Below are 11,147 nucleotides of genomic sequence, written 5' to 3' on the forward strand. Positions count from 1 at the left end.
TAATGAACTTTTATGGAAACTAAAAAGACTGGCATTTCCACCCTCAAAAAAATAATAATAAAGTTTACTCTTATTTCCAAGTACCTGGACATTGACTTTCCCTATAGTCTGAAGCTGAAAGTAAAGTAGAGGGAAGAAAGGAGAGGAGAGGCCCAGTTCCCACAGAAGAAGGACAACCAGATCTAAACAGAAACATAAGTGGCCTTGCCATACAGTTCAACAACAGCAGCACCAACTGCAATTATTATGTTAATATATTCTCTCACTCAATCATTACCAAAATCCTTCTGAACAACTACTTCACAGATGGGGACACAGACTCAGATTAAGAAATGCACCCGATATCACCTCCATCCTAAGTGGCAGAGTTGGGATCAATCTCAGGAAGTCCAGAAGCCATGTTTGCAATTGCTGGGCAATACTGCCTGAGGATGAATCAATGCCATACGGCAACCACAGGTCTGATTCTATCTTCATCAGGAAACATAAGAGGGCATTCAATAAAAAGTGCTTCTTTTTATTGGGAAAAAAAATTCCAAAAGGGTATGACTTCCTGGTCATACTTGTATTCACAACATTAGTTTAGCAAATCAAAGGTACCACTTGTTTCCCATAGATATGCTAAAAACCTACCAAAAGCCATCAAGTAAGGATAGGGACTTAGGTTGTCTTTCCCATTAAAAAAAAAGTCAAAGTGGAATATAAGGCTCATGGCTCTACACATAGATGGACCACATATAAGCACATGCAAAGCAAGATAAAATGATACTTAAGTTGCAAGCATATGGCTATATCTGAACTTGTCAAAACAATGACTTTGCTTTCTAGTCTCAAGAAAACTTTGGCTGTGTCACCAGCCAAACTTCCTGACCTTGAAATCTCTACCTCTCCATTATCCCAAATAGTTAAAATGAGCCAACTCTTGTGAAAATGATTAGCAGAACATATCATTGTACAAACCTTGCATAATCCAGGGACATAAACCAGCAGCTCTTACATCTTTACTGGGATCAGTTTTTTTTCCTTTGAACACTTTAGAATCATCCAAAACTATAATAGTAAATACATACAATTTTAGAGAGTTGGAGCTTTCTTTTACAAGACCACCGAGTTATGTAACCAACTTGAATGCTGCATTAAATCAGAATCAGTGCTACCACAATGCTTGTCCCAAGACTTGAACTGGGTCAGAGAAGGATAGAAGGATGATGACCTATGGAAACATCAGGACCACAGACTCACATCAGATATTATTGTTGACAATCAGAATTGGGAGGAAAAATGAAGTCTGAACAGAAAGATTGCTCTAGGGTCTTTTCGTACCCTGAGGTCCACAGAAGCTTCCTTTCCTGTGTGGGAGGGAGAGGAGCTCTTAAATGGTTAAAAATAAAAGTGAAGCAAAGATATTCCCAACTCACATCCTGTGAATAAAAGGGTGATACCTGCTGGGAGTGTTCAGCACTTGCACATTATGTTATGTGATTAGTCATTGAGCTCTGTCCATGGAACAGAGTGATATATTCACCTTCTCCTGAACAGAAGGAAAAATACATACCATTACCCATCCATCAACAGTCCAAGGAGATCTCCATTCTCTATTCAGAAGTCTCTTCTGTTGCCTCAGAGGGACAGTGTGTCTTAATATCTACCATATGTACACTCACATATATAGGATGTCATGCATGTTTGAGAACTCAAAAATAGGAACGAGACTATGCTTATTTTCCTTCTTAAAAAAATGACATCAGGAAAAAAGGACTCTAAAAGAATAACTGTGTGCAAAAGTAGGAACATAATCTTGGCTTTTTGGCTCCTACTTCTCTCTACAACTTTCTGACTCCCACCATTTGTGAAGGTGAGACCATCTCTCATTTTAGTTGGATGATGCTCTCAATGTAATTATCCCAGCTATGCACAAAGTCAGACACTCAAACACACTTCTCTAAGTTACTTACTATTAAAAAACATTAAACTTATGTTTTCTGAGAATTGTATAATACCTCTCAAGTAAATGAACAATTAAGGGACACTGCAAAACAGGACCTGGGAATCATTCTCATTAAAAGGCAAAAGGTTAATATCTAACTAGCTGTAGGAAAAACCAGCACACTAATACTTTTCCTATCAAGTCTCTGAATGACCACAAAGTGTAGGTCTTTGACCATACTTCAGCTTCCACCTAAGACAACCATTTCCTGTTGCTATGAGTTCCAAAGATGAGTCACTTGGAGCCTTCCAGACAACTTGAGATCTAGCAATTTTCACAATTAACAAAATATATTCCTGGTAATTAGGAGTGTTTGGCAATTCGGTCTATTAAAATATCAGATCAAAACCGTTTGCAAATCCTTCCCCATGAAAATAAGGTTTTGGGATAAGTGAATTTGAGGAACTTTTTTCTTTCCTAATATAAAATAGATGGATCACTTAATGAAAGGATAACAATGATGAGCTATCTATAAACACAATCACTAAGGGTGGAGGGGGACAGTTTCAGAATCAATGTACTATAAATAGGGTAATTTATGACTTGTCACTAACACGCCTTTTAACCTCAAATCACATGACACTTAGAACAGTCTTTATGTTACATCCTTCAAGTACACATACATAAAGAAGAGCAGTCACAACAAAATATTAAGTGACCAGAAGGGCATGACATGTCTTAAACCAAGAGCAAGAAAAATGAACATTTTATTGCATCTACAATTAACTGTGCATTCAAGTTCTACTCAGCCTGCTGGGAGTACCTTGTTAATGTGTCAAAAGACACCTACCCACCTAGGAAACATCAAAAATTTCAAAGTGGTAAAAACAACAATGAAGGACCATTACTATTATCACTGTTCATTAGAAAGAAACCACAACAAAAATAGCTTACATTTTGGATTTTCCCTGTGCAGAAATTAAGTCTTTGTAAATATCAATCTGAATCAGATAAATATGACCTCTGGTATAAACAGTATTGAGTGTATGAATAAGAATGAAATACGTTTAAAATGTGCAGCTTCTTCAATGATTAAAAACAAAGAAAACAGTGTAAAGTAACATAAGTATTTCTCTCTTGGTTTAGGTGTATTTTCCATTTTATCAGTGGTTTCTCTTCTTCCTGATCTGTTCCCGGGCTTCAAGAGCCTTTATCTTATATTAATAGTTGAATTTAAAGACAAATGTGCAGACAAAGGAAAGGAGACAAATGGAGCTCTCTAAAACTGAGATCTGTTTTGTTATAAACACTATACATGACTAAAAGAGTGGAGAAAAATCCTTGATCAGTGTCATTTTCACATGGGAAATATTTTGACCTCAGGAAAACTTGAGAGCTTAACAACTAGGTTTTCTTGAGAAATTTTAGAAATTCACATAAATCCTGTTCTGGTCAAATACAAGTCATCCTGTTTTTCCACTTTGTTTTCTCATGATACAGACATCTTAGGTTTCAAAGAATAAACCATGGTGAGGAAATGTCTTCAACATAAACAATGAAGAATGGATTTTAAATTAAAGTGGATCATTTTTAAATAGCAAAGTGCTAACTTACACCTACATACTTAGTGTAGTTGCACACATGCTCAAAACCAAAAAATTAAAAAAAATAAAATCTGGCTTTACTGTATTTTCACATTTTAGGTACCAAAGTCTGAATCTAGTAATTTCACACAGGAGTTGCTAAGCCTTTTGTATTCTTTGGCAGCATCTGTCTGGCCCCGCTGGTTCTTTTCACACTTTGTACCAGAGGTTACACTTCAGCTAGCTTGGACTTCAGGAAGCAAGTATCTGAACCTTAATTATGACCCACTCATTTCAGTGACTGGTTAGTGCAAACTGAATGAAGTTCAAAGCAAAGATAATTAAGAAAATAGAAGTTGCATGTTTCTCAAAAACTGGTGAGAGGAAAAAAAAAAAACTGTCTCCCAAGTTCTCTCAAATTAAATGTCAAAGAGGGGGAAGAGTATAGCAATAATTAAAGATGGAAGTTACTTTAGAATAAGACTTGATTTTTTTCAAAGATATATTTATTTATACCCATGGCTTATTTGAATTTAAAACATATGCAACCCTTACAATACATGTCATACTTGGAACTGAAGTACTCTGATTCTGACATACAGACGCCCAGCTTAGAATGCATTTCTGCAGAATCCGGGGAGATCAATAGAGTCAGGAAACAAATATGTTGATGGATGAGGATGGGTCTGAAAACGACCAGGTTGAGGTGGCCACGCTGCAGGTTTCACAGCTATTCCCATGTTGGCAGAACGAAAAGGGTTACAAATGATTTCCTCCCCCCCCCGCCTCTTTTTTTAAAGGGGAGAGGAAGGGAAATAAGAGGAGGGAGGTAAAAAGAAGAAAGGGAGGGGAGAGAATGGAGGGATGGTGAGGAAAGGAAGAAAGAAAGGAGGATGGGGAAAGAGAAACCCGAAGAGGGGCGGGGGAGTGGGAAGGAAAGCTATGATGTATGGACGCTCGCCAGCCACCCAGCTAAGCGCTCCATCACCCCCAAGCCTGCATCCCTCCCTCCCAGGTCTAGAGACGCGGGGCTCCCGGTCGCTGACAGCCCTCCCGGTGACCCCAGCGCGGGCAACCCCGTGATGTCCAAAGTAGCCCACTGCAGCCAGCCCATCCGAGCCCGCCACTCCCTGGACCGCGCTCGCCTCCCCGCCCCCGACTTCTCCCGGCGCCCCCATCTCTAGTCTCCGGGAAAAAGCCGAGAAGAGCGCAGCAAAGGGGAGGGGGGAATCAAAAAGGGGAGGGAGCGGGGGAGGCAACAAAAAAAATTTTATTAATCATCCGATAATGGATCCTGGGGAAGCACCAGGGGAGGGGACCCGTGGTAAGCACCTGGGAAGGAACACGCTGTTGCAAATACCCCGGGCTCCGCGGGGCTGGGCGATTTTCCACAAAAGGAACTTTGGAAGGAGCGCAGCGGTTTGCAATGGAAGAGAAATAGATGGCAGCGTTACCTGGCCGAGGTCATGCCCGCGGGCCGCCGAAATCCTCAGGTTTGCGATATTGAGCCACTTGGTCAGGTTACTATGGAAATCGTCTTAAGGAGATGCGGGGGGGAAACCGACACAGGCACATCCTTGTCACCGCGAGGGAAACTGCTCCGGCCGCCGAGAGCGGGCGCGGGACCCGGCGCGGCGCCTCTCCCGGCCCGGCTCGCTCTTTCTTCCCTCCTCCTCCGGGCCGCGCCTCCCCGCCCCGCGCCGCCGCCGCCGAGCCGCCCGCGGGCCAAGCCGAGCTCTCCGCGGCGCGCAGCCGGGAGCGAAAGCGCGAGCTCGCTTGCAGCCAGTCGGCCTGGGCGGCGAGTGGCGCTGTTTCCCAGCCGCGCAGCTGGAATTTAAAGAGACAGACGCGTCGCGGGGTCTGGGCCCTTGCCTGGGAGGGGAGTCGCGGGACGCCCACTGTCTCCGCCGGAGCGGAATGGACCGAATGCGCCCTGCGAGAAAAGTTTCCTGCGGGAGACCACGGAAGGAGCGCAAGTGGACCAGCCTCAGCCTCCTCTCCAGAGTGCCGAACACAGGCTGCTGCACGGAGAGAGTATGAGGGATTTTTTTTTTCCCTCCCTTGGAGACTAAAAGGGAAATGATTTGTATGCTCAACAAGTCATGCACCTATTTTCAGCCGCTCTAGTTTCCGTCCTTGTGCACCGACTTTTTTCATTGAAAGCACATAGGCAAATGGGGGGTTCACTTTTCGTTTTATATCAGACTCTAAGCAGAGATGCGTGGGTTTGTGGAGAAGGTGGCGGCGGAAAGATATAGCTGTCAAATATCTTGGAAATTTTTTTTTTCCTTCTTCCTCTCTCAGCCAACGAAACATCTCCTTTTCTTTTCCCTCCCAGCCCTGGAGAACAGGCTTGAAGGTACATTCCACTCGCAAAGCCAGCATCATCCAAAGGCTCACCTTTCCCCAGGAACCTTTCCTTGCAGCAAGGAACATAGGTCGGCTTCTGTTTTGAAAATAAGCAAGACTTAGCAGAAGGAATCTAGTCTGGCCCATTTCTTATCCCTAGCTGAAAGCCAAGCTTTCAGTGAGTAGTTCTTGCACTGTTACCAATAAGACTCCAATCTTATTCCAACAAGCAACCCAAACAGAATGTGTTGAATAATTTATGTGATTTAATGCCGCCACGTATTTGTTCCTAGAACCAGAGATTTTGCTATCCAATCAGTTTATTTGGCCATACTAACCATTACCTTTCACTATTTTATACATTACACAGTCTCTTTGCAGTACCAGTTTAACCCACATATTCCCCCTATAGGCGAGGCAGTACAGGAGGCTCTTCTGGAGTTGGCTATCAACCAAACTGACTCCATAGAAGTGCTTCTGGGGAAAGGTATTAGATGCTCCTGGGTAGAGAGCGATGGTACTCCACTGTGTTGACGAAAGGTGTTTTAACAAGGAGAGAATATCAGGATGCACATATTATCCCTCTTAAACTATAGATTTTGTGAGCCCTGGCACACAGTAATGAAGCTATGTTTCACTCTAACATCTTGGGTTTCTTTCCTGCGTCTCCTTGTCCACTTTCCTCCTGTACTCACACCTCCTCCATGTAGTCTTCACATTCCTCTTCTACCTTGCTTCCAGAGTAAGACTTTGAAGCAAATACATACTACTAACTAAATAAAAAATCTTTTCCCATAGCTCCCCATGTCCTTTAAGAAAATGGCCATGTTTCTTGTTGTGGCATATAACAATGTTTTAACAGAACAGCGTAATAACATCATTTAAGCAAAAAACAGTACAATAACAAAACACAGGAGAATAGGTAATTTATAAAGAAATGTAGCTCTCACAGTTCCAGAGTCTAGGAGGTCCCAGATCAAGATGCCAGCAGGTCTGGCTTCTGGTAAGGGCCTGTCTCTGGACCTAAGATGATATTTTGAAAGTTATGACTTCACACTGGCAAGAGAGTGGATGCTGGGGGAAGCCTCTTTTATAAGGGGCTTACTCCGGTTCATAAGGAAAGAACCCTCATAACCTAATCGTCTCCTAAGGGCCCCACCTGTTAATAGTATTGCCTTGAAGATTGTTTCAACATGAATTGTAGAGGGACGCCAATATTCAAAGGACAGAAAATAGTGTTTCTCAAACTTTAGCATGCATCACAAACATCTGCAGGACTTGTTTAAACAAAGATGTGTAGGCTTCATGCCCAACCTTTATCATTCAGTGGATCTAGAGTAGCACATAATAATGTGTAGTTCTAGCAAGATCCTAGCTGATACTCATGCTGCTGGTAGGAGAACCACACTTCGAAAAACATGGGCATAGATGTTCTGAGATCTGCCTACTCTTCCTGCTTCATCCTTCACACCTGTCCAGCAGTTCCCAGGCAGGTCAAACTTACTAACCTGTGCTGTGCTTTTTTCATATAGCATATGCTTCCCCATTCTTTCACTTGTTCTGTTCTCTGCCAGCAATTCTCCCTACTTCCAACTCTTCCCCATGATCCCACCACTATTAGCTAAGTCTTACCCAATGCCAAAGACATAACTTCCTTCTAAATATTCCCAAATCTCATAGCGAGTTGAGAAGCCATTCTCTGTGCTGCCTGTGTACCAACTTTTCACTTTTCATACTTTTGGTAAAATAATTGCATGTTTATTTGTCTCACTAGACTAAGACCTTGTAGCAGTGCAATAAAAGTTGAAATGGGTAGGAAAGAGGAAAGGGAGGAAAGAGATGATGTTTTGTCTCCTTTGTTGATGATCAAAGACAAATTTTGTAATATTAGAAAGGACAGAAGGGGAAGAATAATTCTGATCTCCTTGTATGTAGCAGGTACTGGGCTAAATGCTTGCAAATTACCTCATATATTCCTCCTTGCAAGATAAAGTTTAAAATAAAGGAAAATTCCAAGGCCTGGAATAATTAAGCAGCTTTCTCAGTGTCATATGGATGTAGATTGTTGTAGAGTTAAGGGGGGACAATTAGCACCACAAAGGATGTCTTCCACAGGTGTAAAGACCTTTAATGTGAATCCTGTTAGTATTCACAAGTGTTTTGGTACTTTGATAAATATCATTTGAACTCCACTACCACTATCTGCCTCAGCCTAGGTTAGGGCCTCTGAAGCTTAGCTGATGCTTCCCTGACTCAACAGCCTCCTGATGTGCAGTCAGGCTACCATTTTTTAGGAGCTTCTCGGGCTCCTGAATGTCACTTCTGAGGAGTCTCGCTCTACCTGTGTACCAGATCCTTGATATTGTGTAAATTTGTAACCAACCAAACCAGACAGGTAAACATCTTCTCTCATGATGGGGTCAGTGTTCTTTCCATGTCTACATTTCCACTATGCTATATTTTACTATACCAGAGATTACCTTTAACTGAGAAGAAAATGGGCAAGTAAATTCAATGTATGATAAATGAAATTATTTTCCCCCTTTGGGTATTTATCTAAACAAACAGCACACACATGGTAAACAAAAGTGAGTCTGCTTCAAAGTAAATGAATTTTATGGCAATTTAGGATGAAGTTTTAATTCGAAATTTAGATGATTTACTATAAATATACCAATTCATAGCTTTGGAAATTCATTCAATATAATTTTGGAAACTGTATAATGACCATAGAATAAATCAGTATAGGAATTTTATTTTCCTTCAATGTTATATCCTTTGTACAAGATTACAATGAAAAGTCTCTCAGCTGCAAGGTGTATCTAAGGAAGTGGTTCTTAACTTTGGCTGCACATCAGAATCAGTTGTGTGGGAGGCTCTCAAAAAGTCTCAATACCCAGGTGGACCCTCAAACTAGGTGTCTCAGAACTTCTAGGATATAAATCTAGGCATCAAGATTTTAAAGCTTGCTAAGTGATTCTAGTGGAAAACCAAGCTTGAGGACCACTCTTTTGAGATGATTTTCAGTGTAATTCACAGCTGGGTGCTCAATAGAATAACCTGGGAAATTTTAAAGGCTCTCATGCATACACCCACCTACATAGATTCTGATATATTTGGTCTGGGGTCGTACCCAGTCCTCTGTATATTTAAAATCAGCCCCAAGGTCAAGCCAAGGTTGAAAATCACTGTATCAGACCAATGCTTCTCAATATGGAGTCCTCAGCAACATAAGCATCACCTGGGGACTTGTTGGAGATGCATGGTCTCAGTTCCACTTCAGATCTACTGAATGAGAGACACTGGGAATGGGGTTCAGCAATCTATGTTTCAACAAATCCTCCTGATGATTCTTAGGCAGAGTAAAGTTTGGGAACCACAGCCTTAAAATGTAGTATTAGTGACATTATTCTCCTTCAGAATTGAAAAACAAGCATTATCTTCAGCAAACATCTGTGAAGCCCATATTGAGCTTCAAAAGATCTTTTCTAATATGTTTTTAGATGCTGATGGTGCTACAGGTCCAAGGACCACAGTTTGAGAAACACTGTCCCATTATGTACCAGGCCCTTCAATTAAACATTGAGAATCTGTTTTGTTTTCAAAAGGAACCTATCCCAACAGAAAACCAAATGTTGTAATTCTATCAATAAAACAACTTAAAAGAAGAAAATCTTGTACTTGATTCCTGAAAGTAGAAAGTATGGACAGTCAAAGCCAGCCTCAGCAAAAGCAAGGCACTAAGCAACTCAGTGAGACCCTGTCTCTAAATAAAATACAAAATAGGGCTGGGGATGTGGATCAGTGGCTGAGTGCCCCTGAGTTCAATCCCCAATACCAAAAAAAAAAAAAAAAAAAAAAGTTATGGATGGATTCTGGGTGTGTTCCATATATCTGATGGCCAGTGGCTTACTCCATTGCTGAAAAAATTGGTATTCAGAACAAAAAGCTCAGGGCACTTTAGTTATGGATATGGCTGAGAAGAGCTCCTTAGCTGTGGTAGATTGCAAGAAAACTTCAGAAAAACGATGATCCCTCCATCCTCACATCAAACCAAGGCATAAGGAAAAGATCCAAGGCATAAGGAAAGAGCTAATCAAATTTGCCTTTCTGGCTATACAAGAGCCCAATCTGCCCTCCAGAAAGGTTGATCTGCTTCCTGTAGTCACTTTAAGAAAAACCTGGATATTCTCAAAATACCAATGCAATTCTTCTTGATGACTTGGTGTGAATGTAGCTATATAAACCCTGTACATCCTAACCTACAAATATTAAAAGGACCTCTGGTTCCCACAGCCTGGGCTTCATTCCAGGGGAACAAGCACAGAAGCCCAGATCACTGAAAGCAAGCACTGTGTCACTAATCTTTGCCTCTAGTCAGGCAGCCAAAGAAAACCCCTAACCAGAACACTGAAAAGAAGATACCCCAGACCATGAAATCTCCTTTCATCCTTTTAGCTGCTTGAATGGATTTCAGGCTACTAACCTGGATCCTTGAAGGAGGATCTTTCAGGGATAAACTCTTTTTTTTAAACAGAGACCCTGCCTCTCTACTTGGCAATTGCTTTTGAAAAGTTCTGAAATAGACTACTAAACTACATTTTCTTCCTGAGACTTCTTTGGGATCAATGGAATTTCTCTGCTTTAATAGATGAGAGCTTCTGGGAGAAAAGTCCTAAAAGAGCTCTTAGTTGCCAGACAAAACATCAGGTGCTAAGTTGCTGACAAGAAAAAAGGCTTCCAAGGGTGATCTACCTGCAAGTTTGCCTCTGCTTCTTCAAATACCCATGATCTTAATTACTGCCCCAGCTACTGAACTACTTACTCTAGAATGTCTTAAAGTTTGAATGAAGTCTCCTTCTAACAGGCTGCAGGAAATAACAGTCATCAAGCTGCAAAATATCACCTAGATTTCTTTTTTTAGGCAGATACATTTAGATAAGCAATGCAGCTCCCAGAAATGTAATTAAGTTACTTAGGTGAACAGAGAGCAGTAGAAGGAGGCCTTTAAAAATATCAATTGCAAAGGGAAAATGAAAAGGGAACAAAAAAGTAGATAAAAATGATGAAAAGAAAGGGCATGTAAGAATAATTGGGAAGGAGGTTGCTGAAAGTGGCCAGGGGCCTTCATTTGGAGGATACCAGTTATAGACAGGCATCTGGGACTGTATCATTATAGACTTGTTCTCCTTGGGGAAAATAATGGAAAGTTAAATGTTCCAATCAGAGAACACTTAAGAATAGATAACCACCTGAATTTGAAAGTAGCAGTGAGGTTACAAAAGAAA

The 11,147-nt window shown here is 41.3% G+C and overlaps 1 protein-coding gene across 1 annotated transcript in view; it reads right to left on the reverse strand.

Moving 5' to 3' along the window:
* Positions 1-5,186, reverse strand: part of Nav3 (neuron navigator 3) — an 802,778-nt gene extending 797,592 nt beyond the window's left edge. Inside the window, exon 1 of the mRNA XM_046465096.2 lies at positions 4,965-5,186. The gene's annotated coding sequence lies outside the window, so the exon portion shown is untranslated. The remainder of the gene's footprint in view (positions 1-4,964) is intronic.
* Between the last annotated feature and the right edge of the window lie 5,961 nt (positions 5,187-11,147).

The sequence above is a fragment of the Marmota monax genome, unplaced genomic scaffold (genome assembly GCF_021218885.2).
Source record: "Marmota monax isolate L192 unplaced genomic scaffold, Marmota_monax_Labrador192_F-V1.1 WCK01_AAM20220418_F8-fsc00146, whole genome shotgun sequence".
NCBI lineage: Eukaryota > Metazoa > Chordata > Mammalia > Rodentia > Sciuridae > Marmota > Marmota monax.